The 17,916-nt window shown below is 44.7% G+C and overlaps 1 protein-coding gene across 1 annotated transcript in view; it reads right to left on the bottom strand.

The window, feature by feature from the left end:
* Positions 1–17,916, bottom strand: part of LOC309567399 (uncharacterized protein) — a gene marked incomplete at both ends in the record, with an annotated part of 58,997 nt that overhangs the window by 30,816 nt on the left and 10,265 nt on the right. The gene's annotated exons all lie outside the window — the stretch shown is intronic.

Here is a 17,916-nt window from a genome sequence, read left to right as displayed (position 1 = left end):
GTAACAAATAGGCATCATGCTAACCAGTCTAGAATAAGCTGCAATCATGTCCATCAGAACATGAGGTTGTACATAGTTCTGTACAGCATAGCAGGGTCTTCCCATGGTGTCATAAGTAAACATTGGTGGAGGTCATCGAACACAATCTCCTCGCCTCTAAAGCCCTCAGGCATTAGACCAGAAAACTCTGGGACAGTATTAATGAGAAACAACTAATTTCTCCAGCGATCCAGAAGCACTTTATCATGAGGTTGTAAGTCTTTGTAATGAACTTTCGAATCAAAACGCCTTTTATTGGCAGCATTTATTTTTGCATCATTTTTCTCAGCCATTCGACGGGCCTGAAACTCTGTTTAAGTCGTGCCACATACTGAGAGTGATTTCTTTGTTCCACTCCAACAGTAGACACACCCAATAGGGATGAGCTTTGATTTCGAGTCAAAGGTAAGTTTCGACTTGAACATCGCCAATTCAATTGTTCGATGAATGATGAACAAATGTGCTTCTTCGTTGGAAATTCGAGTTTCCCATAATGCACTGCATGCGGCATTATGTGATTGCCCAAAGCATGCACCCTGACCTCATGCTTTGGCCAAATGATCTCTGCCATGATTGGACTAAAGGCAGGCTTGCCTTTAGCCAATCATAGCTCAGGGGCCAAGTACACGCCCCACACTACATAAAGGCTGCTCGCGCACCCGCAGCGTGTAGTGTCATTGTGTGCCGATCAGACAGGGACAGGCACGCGCTTCAGGCAGGGAGAGAGTTTTGGAGTCAGACAGTGCAGAGAGACATTTCTAGCAGTGTAGGGAGGGCGAGCTTCCTGTGTGAGGTAGGGATAGATTGGTTTCTTTACATCAGATACCAGTAGTGTTCATCGGTCAGTTTCTGCAACATTCTAAAATCTTTATAGAACTGTAGGAATAGAGATCACTACAGATATCAGCCACAGTAACCTTTGCTCAGTTGTGTATTTTACTATAGGGGTCACATACCTGTGGGAATAGAGGTCACTACAGATATCAGCAACAGTAACCTTTGCTCAGTTGTGTATTTTACTATAGGGGTCACATACCTGTGGGAATAGAGGTCACTACAGATATCAGCCACAGTAACTTTTGCTCAGTTGTGTTATTTTCTATAGGGGTCACATACCCGTGGGAATAAAGATCACTACAGATATCAGCCACAGTAACCTTTGCTCAGTTGTGTTTTTTTCTATAGAAGGTCACATACCTGTGGGAATAGAGATCACTACAGATATCAGCCACTTTGTAACTCTGCTGGCAGCTGGGGAGGATGCAGGACAGGGTTCGGTCTTGCAGCTTGTTTTGCCACCACGCCTCCCAAAAGCTGCTGCTGGTTCTGCCACATCTGGCTACTCCACGACCTCCTCCTCTTCCTCCATGTCTTCTTCTGCGCAATTCTCCTCTGCAGCAGCAGTGCTCCCTAAGCGTTCAAGGGACTACGCAAGCAGTCAGGCTAAAAGATGCCATGCTGTGCTTCAGTAGGTCTGTCTAGGGGATAGGAGTCACACTGGTGCAGAGTTTCTGTCAGCTCTGCAGGGGCAGGCTCACAGATGGTTGACGCCACAACAGCTTGAGCCAGGAATGGTTGTACGCGACAATGGCACCAACCTTCTCTCTGCCCTCAAACAGGGACACTTGACACATGTTCCATGCTTGGCACATGTTCTGAATCTGGTGGTGCAGCGTTTCTTGAGCAGATACCTGGGCTTCCAAGATCTCCTGAGGCAGACCTGAAAAGTCTGTGGCCATTTCCGCCGTTCGTTCAATGCCAGGGATCGCTTATCAGACATTCAATGGGAATTCAACCTGCCCGCCAACCGCCTCATTTGTTACATGCCCACCAGGTGGAACTCAACGTTGGAAATGCTACAGTGGCTGCACACACAGCAGAGGTCCATCAATGAGTACCTTTGTGAGTATGGCACAAGGACAGGGTCAGGGGAGCTTTAATTTTTTTTTTTGCCACACCAGTGGCTTTTGATTAAGGATGCATACATCGTCCTGTCACTATTTGAGGAGGCCACTCGGATGGTGACGATGCATGCAGCAGTGACACTATCCCGCTAGTCTACCTGCTGGAGCACACTCTGCATGCAATCCTGGACAGGGCACTTTCTGGCAGAATAGCGGCAGCAAGAGGAGGACTTCCTTTCCTCACAAGGCCCCCTTTATGCAGATATCATTCCTGCAGGGCCACAAATCACACAGGAGGAAGAGGAGGAGGATGAGGATTTCGGCAGCATGGCTGTAGAGGAAGAGGATAGGATACAGCAGTCTTCAAGGGATGGTTTTGATTCCCCAGAAACCCCAGGAGTTGTACGTGGTTCGGGAGAGGTTGCTCCTGCTGACAATGTCATCCTTAGTGACCCAGTGGACTCAGAAGCTCATGCCTCCAACTTACATTGCATGGGCTCCCTGATTCTGCGAAGCCTGGGAAAGGACCTCAGGATTCGTGCTATCAAGGAGAGGGATAATTACTGGTTGGCAACACTTCTTGATCCAGGTTACAAAGTTAAAGTTGCAGAGCTCAAACTGCCTTCGCAGAGGGAGCAGAGGATGAAACATCTTGAGGAGGCCTTGAAAAAAAAATTGTGTACCACCTTTCCAGACACTGGTCTTTATTGGTTTGCTCAAAAGTTAAAGCGTCTACAAACTATTGTGTATATACTGGAATTTACGCAGCTTTTACTTTCTGACTGCCTATCTCATTTCTTGAAGTGCTACAATGGCAGGGCAGTACCACCCCCCCCCCCCCCATAATACCCCTTTTTGGAAAGTAGACACCCCAAGGAATTTTCTGAGAGGCATGTTGAGCCCATTGAATGTTTACATTTTTTTGTCACAGGTTTTTAACCACTCCACGACTGCCTGCCGCAGATTTTCTGCGGCAGGCAGCCACTCCTAGGCAAACCGACGTCACTCGTTCCCGGGGCTCTGGGGCGCTCCCGCTGATGGTCTAATTGGGTTTAGAACCGATCAGTCATCAGGTCCAGGCCAATGATTTTTGGCCTGGACCTGCTGATCAGTCCTGACCAATCACAGACCTAGCTGTGCCGGTGTAATGTAAACACAGGCACAGAAATTACCCTCTCCCCCCTCCCCAAATCCTTTTTGGATTCCAGCATGAGAGGAGAGGGTCAAACTGAGTACTGCACCAAACCCCCCCCCCTCACACCCTTAACAGGGTTCATACACATTTTTACCAATAAAATTCCATGACTTTTCCAGGACTTGAGTAGATATTCATGACCTAATGTTTCATGAAATTTCTATGTATACATGTTAAATAAAAAGAAAATCCATGTTACACCCAGCATATTTTTACTAAAATAAATGACAAGCTTTGTAGTGTACAGTAGAATATGACATATTTAGTTAACTATTGTAATTTAACCAATATTATCAACTATATTTGAATATACTGGAGAAAGAAAAAGATTTGATGGGCGCTCCTGCTTGGGGATAAAGCTTCAGTTCAGGCAGTCATGATGGATAAGGGGCAGCCGGACTGGTATGGATGGCACAGATGCACAAATGCTGCGCTTACATTGAGGGCAGCTCTTTGTTAGGCCGAAGCAACAGTACCATGAACAGGCAGAAAAGAGAGAAAGGCGCCACTCAGTGGAGCATGTAAATCATTTTATTGCCACATATTATAATTAAGAAATTACATGGAGGTGTAAGCGTTTATCATAGCTCTGTGTCCTTCCGGGTCCGCAGTGTCTCCCCTCTCCTGGCTGCTGGTCAGCCTGGGACAGAAACACTGCGGACCCTGAAGGACGCCGAGCTATGATAGACGCTTACACCTCCATGTAATTTCTTAATTATAATATGTGGCAATAAAATTATTTACATGCTCCACTGAGTGGCGCCTTTCTCTCTTTTCTGCATATGCAACAAATAATTTCCATGACTTTTCCAAAACTTTTGGGTTAAGTTAATTTTCCAACACTTTTCCAGGCCTGGACAGTGTCATTTTGAAATCCCATGACTTTTCCAGGTTTTTCATGACCGTACGAACTGAGATTTAACCCCCGATCAACCCCCCAGTTAACCCCTACACCCCCTGTCTATTACATTGCACACTATACACAGTATATAGCAGTTTTCTATATTTCTGTAATAGTGTGCCTTGTGATTTGGTTTAGCGCTAGCGATCGTAACTTTTAGGCTTAGGATACCCGCCACCCTCCCAATAAAGATTTATCCCCCTGATCCCCCCCAGTTATCCCCTTCACCCCAGTCACATTGCACACTATATTACAGGTATATAGCAGTTTTCTGTATATTTGTAATAGTGTGATTGTGACTTGATTTAGCGATAGCGAGTTTGTTTCTGTCCCAAGTAGGTTTAAGGTACCCGCCATCCCCCCCCATAAAGATTTAACCCCCTGATCGCCCCCAGTTAACCCCTTCATTGCCCTGTCACAGTATCACTTTTATAGTGTACAGTTTTTTTTCTAATCACTATTATTAGTGTCACAGGTGACAGTTAGCGTTAATGCTAGTTTGCGTCAGTCTAGTACAGCGCAGATCCCCGCCGCATAGTTAGAAATATTAGTTAACCCCTTGATTACCAGTCACACACACATACACCTCCATTACTACCGTGTTTCCCCGAAAATAAGACCTGGTCTTATATTAATTTTGGCTACAAAAAACACACTAGGGCTTATTTTCAGGGGATGTCTTATTTATTTACGGTATGTACAAGGACAATCCTAAAGTGGTTGTAACCCTAAAAAAAAATATCCTGATCTTTTAAAGCATGATAGACAGCACAGCCCTTGTGCTGTGTCATTTACCCCTCTGTATGTTTAAAAAAAACCCCTGGAATTAAAAAATAAAATATTTAAAAATAAAAGTTTTTGTGTCCCCTGTCAGCTCAGGAGTCGGCGTTATGACATTCTGTAATCCCAAAAATAAACCTTGGTTAAAGTCATTGTAAAATTAGCCTAATCCTAAAGTGGTTTTAACCATGGAAAAAAAAAAATATATATCCCGATCCTTTAAAGCATAATAGATAGCACAGTCCTTGTGCTGTGTCATTTACCCCTCTCTATGTCTAAAGAAAAACCTGGAATTAAAAAATAAAATATTTAAAAAAAAAAAAAAGAAGTTTTAATCCAAAAATAAACCTTGGGTAAAGTTATTGTAAAATTATCCTAATCCTAAAGTGGTTGTAACCCTGAAAAAAAAAAAATCCCGATCCTTTAAAGCATGATAGACAGCACAGTCCTTGTGCTGTGTTATTTACCCCTCTCTATGTTTTAAAAAAAAAAACCTGGAATTAAAAAATAAAATTAAAAAAAAAGTTTATGTCCCCTGTCCTCTTTTCTCCTCTCCCCCTTTCAGCTCAGGAGTCGGCATTATGACATTCTGTAATCCCAAAAAATAAACCTTGGTTAAAGTCATTGTAAAATTATGTGATCTGTTTTGTAAAAAGATTATATACTATCCAGTGAGTCTCCATTTGTAAGCGGTTCAGTAAATTAGGTATTTTCCACAATAAAATTACAAAAAGGAGACACACTGCACATTATATATTTTTTTTACAAAACAGATTACATGTTTTTACAAGGATTTTTACTAGGGCTTATTTTTGGGGTAGGGCTTATATTGCATCTATCCCCAAAAATCACACTAGGTCTTATTTTCGGCGTAGGGCTTATTTTCGGGGAAACAGGGTAACATAGAATGTGTCGGCAGATAAGAACCATTTGGCCCATCTAGTCTGCCCAATATATCTGAATCTGAATCCTATGAATAGTCCCTGGCCCTATCTTATATGAAGGATAGCCTTATGCCTATCCCATGCATGCTTAAACTCCTTCACTGTATTTGCAGCTACCACTTCTGCAGGAAGGTTATTCCATGCATCCACTACTCTCTCAGTAAAGTAATACTTCCTCATATTACTTTTAAACCTTTGCCCCTCTAATTTAAAACTGTGTCCTCTTGTGGTAGTTTTTCTTCTTTTAAATATGCTCTCCTCCTTTACCGAGGGTAGTATAGTATCTGAACGGATCAATATCTTTGATCTGATCAGAACTATACTAGTGTCCCCAATAGTTTAGGGTTCCCAAAACGCAGCATTAGCAGGATCGGCCACGACACCTGCCAGCACCTGGGTTTAGCCCCTCCGCCCAGCCCACCCCACCTAGGCAAGTGCAGTAATCAATAGATTACTGTCACTTCCAAAAAACACAAAACACATAAAACCGCAGAGTTAGAGTCAGGCCTGATCCCTGCAAGCACTAGCAGTTTTTTTGTAGCGTTTGAAATAGTCCTCGACAACCAGGTGCTTTTTTACCTGTGAGTCACACTAGTGTACCTGTAAATTTAGTGGCTAAAATGTCCAAACATTACAGTACAGTAGTGAAGAGGGTAAAGATAGCACCATGGAGCCCCCCAACTGCCCAGACTACATAGGGAGCAGCAGCAAGATAGTTTGGGACTTGGTGTCACCCTTATTCAGAAAGGGGTACCATTTGTACGTGGACAATTTCTATTCAAATGTGCCACTTTTTAGTCACCTGCTTGAATTTCAAATTAGGCGCATGTGGCACCTTGCGACCTAATCGCAGAGGCTTCCCCCAACAGCTTGTAGATTCCCAACTTACAAGATGCAAAATAAACCTCCTGCAGCATCCTTTGGCTCTGAGGAAGGGGGTTCACCCTCGAAACACATCAGCCCAGCCACAGTGGTTTATTATGCGGTACACAGCATGCCATCCAGCATTGCGTAGTACCCTGGCCACCTTGGAGACCCTATGTTGAACATTTTGTTATGTGCAATATTCACATCTGGTTTGGGAGTATAATGCCTATTTTATACTATTTTAATAAACATTTTTAGTGGTGATGCACTAGGTCGGTGCGCCCCTTTCTTTTTTTGTTGTCTTTCAGATTCCCAACTTAGTCAGGGGGCGAGAGCCTGCTTGAAAACTGACAAACTGCTTGCAGTGAAGTGGAGGGATACACAGAATGTTTTTGTTCTGTCCTCCATTCACGCAGACACAACGGTCCAAATTCATACGGCAACTGGTGTTTTGGAGAAGCCCCTCTGTGTCCACGAATATAACCTTAATATGGGAGGGGTGGACCTCAATGACCAGCTTTTGGCAACGTACTTAGTTGCCCGTAAAGCCAGACACTGGTAAAAAAAAGTGTCTGTTTATTTATTCCAATTGGCTTTGCTGAATGCTTTTGTGCTATACAAAGCATCAGGACGAACTGGATGCTTCCTAGAATTCCAGGAAGAGATCATCATTGCCTACCTGTATCCAGAAGGTGCTCCTGCCCCACTTTCCCTACCAGATGCAGTGAGCCAGCTGCATGAGAGGCATTTTCCACATGTCCTCCTGAGTACCCCTACCCAAAGACACCCCCAAAGAAGATGTAGTGTCGTAAGCACGGATTTAGGCGTGACACCCGCACTTCTTGTCCCTTCTGTCCTGGCCAACCTGGTCTCTGCATCGGGGAATGTTTCCAATGCTACCACACACTAGTGGAGCATTAGCGTAGGGTACAGCACGGCACAGTATAGGGCACATTTACACAGGGTCTCGATAGATGTTCAATGGCTATCGTCATTTTAAGAGACCCTAAGTTAGAATGTTGCAGTTGAAGAAAAAAAAAAAAAAGTTACAAAAATAAATAAAAAAGCCAAAAATAGTTTGAGTTATTTTTCTGTTCTTACTCTCTACTTCTACTCTTCCTACTTTTACTGTACTTTGTTACCGTTTTTCATTGGTAATAATTTTTTACTTTTCAGGTACCAATGTAATGTTTTATTTCTATTCTATTGTTAACTAGTGTTGAGCGAACACGGACTGTATTATTCGTGTTCGTACCGAATAATTGGATTTTTTGTACCCGGACACGGACACTTTACTGTATGTTCGGGTAAAAATCCGTGTTCGGTCGTTTTATTTCCGGGTTTTGCATGCTTTGGCGCTCTTTTCATGGCGGGCTTTCAACAGCCAATCAACAATCGTTTAACTGGTGTGCCTTAAGCCATCCCAGCCATGCCTGCAAATGTCTCAGTAGCTGTGATTGGCCGTCTGAAGCATGTGACCAAGTCTTTATAAGTTCGAGGCAGCCGCAGCGGCGTCATTATGCTGCTTAGATTCAGGGACAGAGCACACATCAACGTGCTGGCTGCTGATTAGGGAAAGATAGGCAGGAAAAAACCATTTGTGTCCGGATAGAATTGAGGGACAGGTCGGAGTGTTTAGGCAGGGCGAGTTGTAGGCATTTTAGGGATAGAGTCTGCTGAATTATAGGGTCAGTGTCTTCTACAAACTACAATCGATATTGCTGTGTGGGGGGTGGGGTCTGCACTCAATCCTGATCTACGATCTCTTCTCAATCCTGTTAGGGACAGAGTCTGCTGAATTTTAGGGAAACTGTGTTCTACAAACTACAATCGATATTGCTGTGTGGTGTGGGATTGGAGATAGGCAGGTGTCAGTGATCCACATCCATTTTTCTGTGTGTGAGCTGCAGTGAACACAATCTTTTTGGGCTGCAGTGAACACAATCTTTTTGGGCTGCAGTGAACACAATCTTTTTGGGCTGCAGTGAACACAATCTTTTTGGGCTGCAGTGAACACAATCTTTTTGGGGTGCAGTGAACAAAATCTTTTTGGGGTGCAGTGAACACAATCCTTTTTGGTGTGCAGTGAACACAATCTTTGTGGGGTGCAGTGAACAAAATCCTTTGTGGGGTGCAGTGAACACAATCTTTTTGGGGTGCAGTGAACAAAATCCTTTTTGGGGTGCAGTGAACAACATCCTTTTTGGGGTGCAGTGAACACAATCTTTTTGGGGTGCAGTGAACAAAATCCTTTGTGGGGGGCAGTGAACACAATCTTTTTGGGGTGCAGTGAACACAATCTTTTTGGGGTGCAGTGAACAAAATCATTTTTGGGGTGCAGTGAACAAAATCATTTTTGGGGTGCAGTGAACAAAATCATTTTTGGGGTGCAGTGAACACAATCTTTGTGGGGTGCAGTGAACACAATCTTTTTGGGGTGGAGTGAACAACATCCTTTTTGGGGTGCAGTGAACAACATCCTTTTTGGGGTGCAGTGAACACAATCTTTTTGGGGTGCAGTGAACACAATCTTTGTGGGGTACAGTGAACAGAATCTTTGTGGGGTGCAGTGAACACAATCTTTGGGGGGTACAGTGAACACAATCTTTGTGAGGTGCAGTGAACACAATCTTTGTGGGGTGCAGTGAACACAATCATTGTGGGGTGCAGTGAACTCAATCTTTGTGGGGTACAGTGAACACAATCTCATACTTCTGAAGGTTTGAGGGTGCTGCCTGTTCCATACTCCCCCTACTCCTCATCTAGCCTTTTAGGGGTACAAACAATAGTAATTGGGGCCTAGTGTGGTTGTGTACGTGTGATATACATACACTTTTTTGGGATCATATTTTCTATTCCGCTATTTAATCAAAAACCTTTGGGGATCAGTTAAATTGGGGGATAGTCTGTGTTGGTACGTGTGAGAGAGATCCACCTTTCCAAGTTGTTGGGGTTCATCTCATACTTCTGAAGGTTTGAGGGTGCTGCCTGTTCCATACTCCCCCTACTCCTAGCCTTTTAGGGGTACAAACAATAGTAATTGGGGCCTAGTGTGGTTGTGTACGTGTGATATACATACACTTTTTTGGGATCATATTTTCTATTCCGCTATTTAATCAAAAACCTTTGGGGATCAGTTAAATTGGGGGATAGTCTGTGTTGGTACGTGTGAGAGAGATCCACCTTTCCAAGTTGTTGGGGTTCATCTCATACTTCTGAAGGTTTGAGGGTGCTGCCTGTTCCATACTCCCCCTACTCCTAGCCTTTTAGGGGTACAAACAATAGTAATTGGGGCCTAGTGTGGTTGTGTACGTGTGATATACATACACTTTTTTGGGATCATATTTTCTATTCCGCTATTTAATCAAAAACCTTTGGGGATCAGTTAAATTGGGGGATAGTCTGTGTTGGTACGTGTGAGAGAGATCCACCTTTCCAAGTTGTTGGGGTTCATCTCATACTTCTGAAGGTTTGAGGGTGCTGCCTGTTCCATACTCCCCCTACTCCTAGCCTTTTAGGGGTACAAACAATAGTAATTGGGGCCTAGTGTGGTTGTGTACGTGTGATATACATACACTTTTTTTGGATCATATTTTCTATTCCGCTATTTAATCAAAAACCTTTGGGGATCAGTTAAATTGGGGGATAGTCTGTGTTGGTACGTGTGAGAGAGATCCACCTTTCCAAGTTGTTGGGGTTCATCTCATACTTCTGAAGGTTTGAGGGTGCTGCCTGTTCCATACTCCCCCTACTCCTAGCCTTTTAGGGGTACAAACAATAGTAATTGGGGCCTAGTGTGGTTGTGTACGTGTGATATACATACACTTTTTTGGGATCATATTTTCTATTCCGCTATTTAATCAAAAACCTTTGGGGATCAGTTAAATTGGGGGATAGTCTGTGTCGGTACGTGTGAGAGAGATCCACCTTTCCAAGTTGTTGGGGTTCATCTCATACTTCTGAAGGTTTGAGGGTGCTGCCTGTTCCATACCCCCCCTACTCCTCATCTAGCCTTTTAGGGGTACAAACAATAGTAATTGGGGCCTAGTGTGGTTGTGTACGTGTGATATACATACACTTTTTTTGGATCATATTTTCTATTCCGCTATTTAATCAAAAACCTTTGGGGATCAGTTAAATTGGGGGATAGTCTGTGTCGGTACGTGTGAGAGAGATCCACCTTTCCAAGTTGTTGGGGTTCATCTCATACTTCTGAAGGTTTGAGGGTGCTGCCTGTTCCATACCCCCCCTACTCCTCATCTAGCCTTTTAGGGGTACAAACAATAGTAATTGGGGCCTAGTGTGGTTGTGTACGTGCGAGATACATACACTTTTTTTGATCATATTTCCTATTCCGCTATTCAATAAAAACCTTTGAGGATCAATTGAATTGCGGGATAGTCTGTGTCGGTACGTGTGAGAGAGATCCACCTTTCCAAGTTGTTGGGGTTCATCTCATACTTCTGAAGGTTTGAGGGTGCTGCCTGTTCCATACTCCCCCTACTCCTCATCTAGCCTTTTAGGGGTACAAACAATAGTAATTGGGGCCCAGTGTGGTTGTGTACGTGTGATATACATACACTTTTTTTGGATCATATTTTCTATTCCGCTATTTAATTTAACTGGGCCTCCATGCGAGACCTGTGTGCCTTGTTGCGCTGTTTTGAGTACTCCACCAACATGGCCAGTGGCAATGACGCCGTTCTCAGCTTAACTATCCCACTTCTATGCCTCCTTGAAAAAACAATTCGGGCGATGATGGAAGAGGATGTGGCACAGGATGAGGAGGAGGAGGAGGATGAAGAGGTAACATTTCCAAGGCTTTCAGGGCAGTCATTCGCAAGGGGCTCCGAGGGTGGGTTCCTGCACACGCAAACGCCAGGGACGCAATTGTCCAGCAGGGGCACAGTTCTGGAGGATGAGGAGGATGAGGAGGAGGAGGAGCTGGAGGAGGAGATGGAACCATGTTCACAGCAGGGTGGCACCCAGGCCAGCTCATGGCCATCACTGGTGCGTGGCTGGGGGGATACAGAGGACACGGACGATACACCTCCCACAGAGGACAGCCTTTCGTTGCCTCTGGGCAGCCTGGCACACATGAGCGATTACATGCTGCAGTGTCTCCACAACGACCGCCGAGTTGCCCACATTCTAACTTGTGCTGATTACTGGGTGGCCACGCTGCTGGATCCCCGTTACAAGGACAACGTACCGTCCTTAATTCACTCACTGGAGCGCGATCGCAAGATGCGCGAGTACAAGCGCACGCTGGTAGACGCCATGCTGCTGGCATTCCCATCTGACAGCGGGGCCACAGTGGAAGCACAAGGCAGAGGAGGAGGAGGAGGAGGAGGAGGTCGCCAACGCAACCAGGGCACCGCCAGCACCTCAGAAGGCAGGGTTAGCATGGCCGAAATGTGGAAAAGCTTTGTCAGCACGCCACAACAAACAGCAGCACCAGCAGCTCAGATGGAACGTCTTAGCAGGAGGCAGCATTTTACCAACATGGTGGAGCAGTATGTGTGCACACGCCTACATGTAGTGAATGACGGGTCTGCCCCCTTCAACTTCTGGGTCTCCAAATTGGGCACATGGCTTGAGCTTGCCCTTTACGCCTTGGAGGTGCTGGCGTGCCCTGCAGCCAGTGTATTATCTGAACGGGTATTTAGCACGGCTGGGGGCGTTATAACAGACAAGCGCAGCCGCCTGTCCAGAGACAATGTGGACAAGCTCACGTTCATTAAAATGAACCAGGCATGGATCCCACGGGACTTTTCCGTACCTTATGCAGAATAGCAATGGATACCGACCTTACCCACCCATTGTTCCATTTTTGCTCTTTCTCACTCTTTTGGGGTGTACCCTCATTTAAAATTTTTGAAAAGAAGCAGTGTTGGCTACCTCGTCCTCCTCCTCAGGGCCAGATTAATGTAGGGGCTATTGGAGCTGCAGCTCCAGGCCCCTACCTTTTATATAGGCCCCGGGTTGGCCATATTCACTGTTACCGCTCTTCTGTCACTTGTAAACACAGAAGTCTGGCTTCTATGCTCGCTTCCCCAGGCAGCACCCTCAGAACCTCCCCACACAGCGTGAAGGCCGGACAAGGAGGGACAGTTGGCGATGCATGGATGTGTTTATGGGCTTCAGAGACAGCATCCCATGTTGAATTAGGCATGCATGGCTGCACCCTTCCTCCTCTGGGTGCATGGCAAGGCACGGCCCTTAAGGCCCTTCAAAATCCTCAGCACCAAGCCCATGATGCTGTTAATCCGGCCCTGGTCCTCCTCCACCGCCGCTTCCACCTACACCGCCCATAGGTGTGCGCAGCCTATTGCATTAAGGTGTGCACCCCAAAGTTGAAATACACATGCATGTGTTTGCCAGCAGGGAGAGTAATGTATCGGGGCCATGTACCTGTAGGCAAGGAGAAATAGAGCAGAGCAGGTCCCAGGGAGATCTTTCCCATCTCCTCACTGGCAATGCTATGTGCCCTAGGTGATTAGGGTGTGCCCAGGCACACCCAGCACACCCTGTGCGCACGCCTATGTCACCGCCACATCCACCACCACCTCAACCTCCCTCCTACTCCATATGGGCCTCGTCCTTCAGAGATGAAGAAGAACATTGTTTTATTTTTCTGTTTTTTTTTTGTTGTTTTAAGTTATTTCCCTATCCACATTTGTTTGCAGAGCACTTGCCATGCTCTTAATTACGTTTTGCTGCCATTTGCAGCACTCTAGCCCTTTCCTTTGGTGTTTTAGAGCCATTTTAGTGCCTTAAAGTTCGGGTCCCCATTGACTTCAATGGGGTTCGGTGTCCGGGAAAAGTTCGGTAAAAGTCCGGGACACGGACCCGGACTTTTTTTTAAAGTTCGGCCGAACCCGTCGAACACGGACATCTAGGTGTTCGCTCAACCCTATTGTTAACCAGTTTGCCTTGCAGGTACACTCATCAGCTGCCACACTGATTTTATATATTCTGACACAAACAGCGTTTGCACTCAGCATATATGGAAATCTATGATGGCAGCGCTGTAGGAGGTAATTTCCCTACCGCAGTTAAAAAAAAAAATAAAAAAATTAGGTATACATGGCGTTTGTCATGTATACCCATCGTTAGAAAGTTGGTTTGATGTTTTGGGCATCTAAATGGGTATACTTCACATTTTCTGGCAGAGATTTCTTCATCCACATTGATCGATGTGAATGAAGGAATCTGTTAGCTTCTCTTTTTTTCATTCAGCCCACAGGCTGCAGGAAAAAAAAAAAAAACCTACAATACTGTATATGCCAAACAAGGACCAGCAATGTACTGGTACGTTGCTGGACTTTGAGTGGTTATACCAGGATGATGCCTGCAGATTTAGGCACCATCTTGGTATAGTATTTTACAGCCAGTGGTCGGCTTACATGTAAAAGCGATCCTAGCGGATAATTAGCTGCTAGACTGCTTTTACACCATGGTTTTTCTCAGGCTCTCCTGTCCCACCGGGTAACCAGAGAGTGCAGCCGGTGGTTCAATTATCCAACCATAGAGCTGATTGGAGACAAGAATGGCTCCAATCATCTCTATGGCCTAAGATAACTGAAGCTACGAGCATTAATGGCCTAAGATACCTTAAGCTACGAGCATTAATGACTTTGGTTTCGCCAGAAATAAACAGCACCATAGGGAAATTGGGAAAGCATCTTATCACATCAATCTTGGTGTGGTCAGATGCTTTAAGGTCAAAAGGAGAGATCTAGAGTCTAAAAGACCACAATTTAAAAAAAAAAAAAAAGTACCTGTCACTACAGGTTGCTGTCATAGGGGATATTTAAATTCACTGTGATAACAATAAAAATCATTAAAAAAAAAAATGAAAGGGAAGGTGTCAAAATAACATAAAAAGCAAAATAGATAAAAAATTTCAAGCACCCCTGTCCCCCCGTGCTTGCGCACAAAGGTGCACGCAAGCATCGGTCTAGTGTCAAATGTAAACAGCAATTGCAGCATGCATGTGAGGAATCGCCGCGAACGCCAGGTTGAGGGCAGTAATTCTTGCAGTAGACCTCCTCTAAGTCCAAAGTGGTAACCCCTAAAGACTTTTAAAAATGTACATATGTTTGTTGCCGCTGCACGGGTGTGTGCAATTTTAAGGATATTTGCTAAAAATCTTTTTTTCAAACATAACTATTTTTAGAACACAAAAGGGCATACAGCGGAACAAAAATAAATACATAACAGCCAAACCATCATAAAAAAGAAGGTCATCCTAAAAAGTAATTTATATCTTCAATCACTACCCCCTCCATAAACTCCCACAAGAGGGTTACATTAAGGCTCCATGTACACGGGACGTTGTTAAAAGTCCCTTTGAATGCTGGAATTTTTAGGACGTTTGAAACGTCCGTTCGGTCGCGTTTGTACCCGCGTTTAGCGGGCGTTTAGCGGCGTTTGCGGGCGTTTGCGTTTAGAAGCGTTCCTAGAGGTCAAAAAAATTATTCCCCTTTAAAATGGAAAAACGCGAACGCTAAACGCGGGTCATCGCGTTCAGACGCGTTCGGACGTGTTCAGACGCGTTCGGACGCGTTTGTGCGTTTGAAACGCTGGGAAACACACGTTCGAACGCAAATAATTGCGTTCTAAAAACAGTCCCTGAACGCAACTGCCTGCAAATGACTGTAAACGACCTGGTGTACATGGACAGATAAGATAAAATGTAGATGGGTTCAGGGGCTTCTGAAAAAAACGCCCAACTGCTCCTAAACGGCCATTTCCAGCGTCCCGTGTACATGGAGCCTTAATTTATATACCTTTCCACAACATATAATTATAACTGGCAGTAAAATAAACCCTCAGTTTGCCCGTACATTTCGTGTTTGCCCCTCATTTATTAGGACAAGACAAACAAAACAAAACAAAAAACAACAAAAAAAAAAAAATAAAAAATCCCACCAAAAACACAACAGAAGAGGAAAAAAAAAAAAGAAGGATATGAAAGGCCAAGAGAGGCCAGGAAATCATCCCTACCTGGGTAGCCCACCCCACCATCTTCACTCATGAATGCAGCAGGGCAGCACCCTCGTCAGACAAAATAAAAATGTTCCATAGCTCCCAGGTCTCACAATATAGCTCCTGTTTACAATATGATGTCAACACCAATTCCTCCATCTTATTAATAGCCTCTACCCTCCGTAGCCAGTCCTTTACCGTAGGAGGGCATAAACTTTTCCACAACGCAGGGATACATGCCTTAGCTGCATTAATTAGATGGCGCACAACCGATTTTTCATATCGCTGTATAGGAATGTCTGATAGATGAAGCAAAAAAAGGGCCGGGGTCCTCCTGAATAGAATATTCTGTAAACTTTTGAACAATAACTCTAACCTCCGACCAATATATTGAAAGTTTTGGGCAGGACCAAAAATTATGAAGTAATGTTGCGTCCCCCCCCCCCGCAACGCCAGCAATTCGCCGACGCATTCGGAAAGATCCTATGAAGTTTGTGAGGTGTATAATACCACCTGGTCAGTAACTTGAAATTAGTCTCTTGGGTTTTGGTACAGATAGACGATTTAAAGGAAAGCCGAACAATAGTCTGTATTTGCAATGGTGTGAAAGTGCGATGCAAGTCAGATGCCCATTTGGTCAGACACGGCAGAGGAGGTCTATCCAATGGAATCATTAGTAGACTATATAATAAAGAGAGAGTATGTGGCAGGGCCACCTCTTTCAGGCAATATTCTTCAAATCTAGGCAAACTACGTGCGAAATCTGCCAGATTCGGTAAAGTATGTAAAAAGTGATGAAGTTGTAAGGCGGACCAGAAGGGAAGCCTAAAATAGCCATCCGCAGTCGTCAAAGTCTCCAAAGTCGGCCAGCTATCTGATACCAGAAACTGGGCGACCCGAGTATATCCAGATGCGCCATTGTCCCCAAATCTGGTGACGAAAGGCCGGCATAAACCGCGGGTTTCCGATCACAGGAAATAAAGGAGAACAAGGGGGGGAAAGGGAGTACCACACAATAGCCTGATGGCATATATTTGCAACGTAGTGCCCAAAAGGGGGTGAAGACGCAATTGCGATGGCAAATCTGGGTAACACCAAAGTGCACCCCTAAGAGGAATATTGGTCTGTGCTTGTTCTATAGTAATCCACAGTTTAGATGCCTAGTGTCTGCACCAGTCAACTACTCTACTCAAGTGCGCTGCCTGGAATTACTTCTGTATATCCGGGAGAGCTAAGCCCCACAGGCTTTTGGCAAAGTTAGTTGCGACCTCGCTAAGCGAGGTTTTTTCTGTGCCCAGACAAATTTAATGAAGAGGGAATGGATCGAGTGAAAATACCGGGCAGGCAGCCGAACCGGGAGAGCCCTTATCAAATAAATGTGTTTGGGCAGTATACTCATCTTTATCAGGTTACACCTGCCAAACCACGAGTGAAGACCCGTATGCCATTTGTCCAAGAGGGTACGTGTCTCTCCGATCAGGGGGGGGAAATTCAATTCATAGACCCTAGACAGACATGCTGGAATAAAGGTACCAAGGTAGCGCAAGGCCCCATCGGTCCATCGAAAACCAAAGCTTGTTTGTAGGGTGCGTAGGAGAGGCCGGTGAACCCCCACTCCCATCGCCTCTGATTTACTGAAATTAAATTTTAAAGTTCGAAAGGGATCCATACCTAGTCAGTTCCTGTATTAGATTAGGAAGGGAGATGGTCGGGTTTGACAATGAAAACATGAGATCATCGGCATAGGCAGATATCTTGTAATGACTTCCCCCAACCTTCATTCCCTGGATATCTGGATTCAGGCGTATAGTTCAAAGGAGGGGTTCCAACAAAAGAGCAAATAATAGAGAGGACAAAGGGCAGCCCTGCCTCGTACCATTATTAAGAGGAAAAGGATCAGATAGATAACCGTTCACCTTGACCTGTGCGGTGGGGTTTGAGTATATACTAGTGATCCAACGCAGCATATTACTTCCCAAGCCTATATATTTAAGGACCGTAAACATAAAACGCCAATTCACCCTATCAAAGGCTTTTTCCGCGTCAGTGTTAATAAAAACACTCGGAATTCGGGAAGTATTAGCCACGTGGATCAGATTTAGGACTTTAGTAGTGTTGTCCCTAGCCTCTCGGCTAGGAAAAAAACCCACCTGGTCAAGGTGAACGAGGTCAAGCAAATGTGGGGCTAATCGATTAGCCAATATTTTCATAATAATTTTCAAATCAATATTAAGTAAAGAAATAGGCCTATGGCTGCCACAAGATGTAGGGTCCTTTCCTTCTTTCAAGATA

Source organism: Pelophylax lessonae, assembly GCF_965119305.1.
Source record: "Pelophylax lessonae genome assembly, chromosome: 11".
NCBI lineage: Eukaryota > Metazoa > Chordata > Amphibia > Anura > Ranidae > Pelophylax > Pelophylax lessonae.
This window is presented reverse-complemented; position numbering and strand designations above follow the sequence as displayed.